The sequence below is a fragment of the Medicago sativa genome, chromosome 8 (genome assembly GCF_051527215.1).
Source record: "Medicago sativa cultivar Bolivia chromosome 8, Bolivia_mono, whole genome shotgun sequence".
In the NCBI taxonomy this organism is placed as follows: domain Eukaryota; kingdom Viridiplantae; phylum Streptophyta; class Magnoliopsida; order Fabales; family Fabaceae; genus Medicago; species Medicago sativa.
Window position 1 is genome coordinate 85342611 of NC_140756.1, and position 4095 is coordinate 85346705.

The 4095-nt window shown below is 34.0% G+C and overlaps 1 pseudogene across 1 annotated transcript; it reads right to left on the reverse strand.

The window, feature by feature from the left end:
* Positions 1-403: 403 nt before the first annotated feature.
* LOC146902555 (putative disease resistance protein RGA1) lies at positions 404-3821 on the reverse strand (annotated as a pseudogene). Its single transcript, XR_015022351.1, has 2 exons — positions 1173-3821; positions 404-496 (listed from the first exon to the last, which is right to left on the reverse strand). The product of XR_015022351.1 is annotated as a putative disease resistance protein RGA1 (transcript).
* Between the last annotated feature and the right edge of the window lie 274 nt (positions 3822-4095).

Below are 4095 nucleotides of genomic sequence, written 5' to 3' on the forward strand. Positions count from 1 at the left end.
AAAACTAAAACATAAGAATTTGGAGTATAGTTTTTTGTGTTTTCTTTGGAAAAAGTTTTATAGGAAGATGTAAAAACAATTTTCATTGGCTATTGGTTATGGAAAAAATGAAAGAGAAAGAAAATTGAATGTAATTTGCATTTAATTTTATGAGAATAAACAAAAGTTTTTCTTGGAAAAGAGATTTTTTAAAAAAACAAGATTAAATAGGATAAAAGTTTGTCTTTTTTGCTTATATTTTGGGACAATAAAAATGAGTTTTTTTTGCTTATATTATGGAACGGAGGGAGTATTGCATATTACATGTCGAAATACAAACTTTACAACTTCATATCTCAAATTACATACCAATGGTTCACTTAAAATGATACCAAATAAATTTAGAAGATAAATTAAAATGATAGCTCACTTAAATAACTTGACTCAAATGATTTGATAAACAAAATAAGTTTCAACTTCAAACATCTTCATTGACTTGCATCACCAATTCACCATCCTAAAATGAAATAAATACACGGTTAGAATGTAGAACATTAAATTTATTTTTAATTTGAACAGATGAAATTAATTTTAACTTTATATTGCTTTCATCCTTCCTAGCAACAAAATATTCGACTTGGACTGGACTAGGAGGAGTATTTTTTTTTTGGTTAGGCTTCAAGATGTTGGGTTGAAGCTTAAGTGTGAGAGTTGTGTGAGGAGTGATATCAATAAAATGTGTGGTGGTATTAATATCGGCTTGGTTCTTTGTATCTTAAAATTAAAAACCGAATCAAACCGAGTCAATTTACATCAATTTAATTCGGTTTTGTCCAAAGTCCAAACCGCTTACACACCCTAACTATATTATTTATAATTTTTTTTTACCAAAATTTTTTTGAGGGATTTTTTTTTATTTTTATTTTAATGAAAACTGTATATTATTTATATCATACTTCAAACTAATAATGAACTTATTTGGCTGTGCGTCTCATTAGTAAAAAAAATGTACGGTTATTCTTTAACGGCAAAATAGAAACATACAAAATAAATCTTAATTACACTCTGGCATGTGCCTAATACTTCAAATGCAATTTTTAGCAATCACCTTTCAAAATAGTAGCTAAAGTAAAAAAAGAGTCTTATAAACAATTTATTATTGCAAACAAATAAAAATAAAAGAAACTTAATACCTTTAAATCTTGACTGTGATATCTGTAAATTCCTTTTAATTTTTGAATTATGTTGATTCGGCGTACGCTAGTTTGATGTGTGATATTTTGTGCCAATCACGTCCGACTCCAGGCTGGTATCTTCTACATAATTCAGGACAACCTTTAATATATAAAACTTCAAGGTTTGAAAGGCAATCGGGGAGCGAAAGCAATTTCGGGCAATTTTGAATTGCAAGTATATTGGGACAAATTAGAGCTGATAACCACTCAGGAAGCTCATCAAGATTTTCACAGTCATTTATTGACAAGGAGTGTAATGTGGCGGCACATCCTTGCAACCATTCAGGAAACCTCACAAGTTGTGGCAATGATTGAAGAGTTAGCAACTTCAGCTTTAACTTTGGGATTTGGCTGTCATTGCCGAATGACAGTTTCAACTTATGACAATCATCAATCCCCAAAGCCTCTAAGTTGGGAATAACATGAAATGGCATAGACTTTAGATTCCCACAAGAATCAATATCCAACCACTTGAGATTAGAAAGTTGTATCCCTTCAAACAATAAGGTCTCTAGATTGTCACAATAATTGACAGCTAAAAATTCTAAAGAAGTCAATTTTGCAATCTCATTGTCCGGGAAATTAAATTGCTTTGTAGTTATATGTAGCTTCCGAAGGCTCATCAAATTTCCTATTCCATTGGGTAATGCTTGAAGGTTTATGCAACCACTGAGGTTCAAAGTCTGCAGATTCTGGAGTTTGCACACTGAATCAGGGAGGCTCTTCAATTCTTTATTATTCACAAGATTGAGATATCTTAAATGTTTTAATTTGCCAATAGAGCGGGGCAAACTCTCATATGTAGAATCAGTTAACTGTAAAACCCGCAAGAATTTGCACCTTGACACCAAAGTTTTCAAGAAAGCTTCATTGTTTGCTCCCTTGGGAAATAGCATGGTTCTTAGACCAGTAGGAACTGGTGTTAGGCCAAGCAAATCATTTTTAATAAATGATAGATGAAGGATATTCTCGAGTATATTTTCATTATGAAATTTCAACAATTGAAACTCATCTTTTGCAACATACAATGCAAGATCATGCACTAAATCATGCAATTTAAATGAACAAACACCACCACCAAAGTCTTGAAAATCTTGAAGAAATGATCTTGACCGTAGCTCGTGCAGAAACTGATTACTAATATCTTTCAAGGTTTTACCTCTGTTTGGTTGTGGAAGAAAACCAAGTGCCTCCCATATCCCACTAACATCAAAATTAGAAAAATAATTAATGTCCTTTTCAAAGAGAGAGAAGCAAGCAAAACATCTTTTTAAATAAGAAGGTAGTTGATCATAACTTAATTTGATGGCTGGCAAAATGTCATCTTCTTTTTGTGGTAAATCCCAAATTTCACTGTCCTTGATAAACTTCCAATCTTCGCTATCAAATTTTAAGAATAGAGAACTTCCCAATGTTCTTATGGCCAAAGGAAGCCCCCCACATTTTTGTAAAATTTCTTTCCCAATCTCAATCAATTCTGGATAATTTTTCTCTTCTCCATCTTTAAAAGCCCGTTTGACAAATACAGACAAGGAATCCTCTGGAGAAAGACCTTCCAAAATGTATGATGTGTTGGTGCCCATCATTTCAGCAATTGAGTGGCTACGTGTAGTCACTCACTAAGACTTTACTTCCTTCAGCACCTTCTTGTATTAAATTCTTCAACTCAACCCATTTGACATGATCCTGGTTCCGTACATCGTCCAAGACGAGCAAGAACTTTTTACCAGCAATCTCATTTCTCAGATGATTTTGTAGCTGCTCCAAATCAAGGTTTGTAAAGTTCTCTTGGTGAATTGGGTTAGGATCAGCAGCAGAACCACTAACACTAGCTGAATTGAGGATTTTAACAAGCAGATTCTTAAGTTCAAAATCATCAGAGACACACACCCACATCTTCAATGGAAAAGTCTCATCTAAACTCTTATCATTAAACACTGCCTTTGCAAGTGTAGTTTTTCCTAATCCTCCAATTCCAACAATAGGAATAACAGAGAGACTATTACTATCTTGCAATAACAGATCAATGATTTTTTGTTTATCATGTTTTCTTCCTATCACATCAGAATCACTCACATATGAATGTGTCAATTCGCGCCTTTTGACAACACGATGATCAGTATCATTGATTTGAAGACCAAACTTATGCCTATCAGTATCAGCAGCAACCTTATCAAATCTCTCTTTGATGTGTTTGATTTGATGCGACATTTTAAGGCGATAAACAAGAGGATTAGAATTTGAGAAGAAACGTATTACCTTCCTTTTGATGCTACCTGATGTGTTGATGATGTGCTTTCGCAAGGCCTCACACTCGAAATCATCGATTACATCTTCGGCATGGTAGAAGACGCGCTTAATCTGTTTCAGCCATTCACGTAGTTCATTGTTCTGCCATTGCTTTTGTTCAGCGTCCAACAACACTTCTTTGACGAGTGAGACAGTGTTTTTTATTTCTTGAAGATCGTCGTAGACACCGAGCGCTAGGGAAGCTTGTTCCACAGCAACGGATGCAAGTTTTCCGATGAATGATTCTGCCACGCCAAAGAGGAGTGATTCTGCCATTTTGTTTGGTTTTGGAAGCAATCAGGTAAAGCTCAAAGCACTTTAGAGGATAAGGATTAAGAGCCATGAAGCAAAAGTGAAAGCAATCAGGTTAAAGCTCAATTGGTTTTCAAAGTAGGTGCCACTGGAAATCAGAAGTAGGTCATCAGAAGCAATTGTAAATTTGATTTTGAAGCAAAGAAGTTGTACTTAAGAATGAAATAGATAAAAGATGACAGAGTTTTGGTTAAGCATGGAATAATTTCTTGGAGAAATCATAGAAGCAATGCTGCAGAAACAGAAGATTTGTTGCAACTTTTTGTCTAAACGTTCCTAA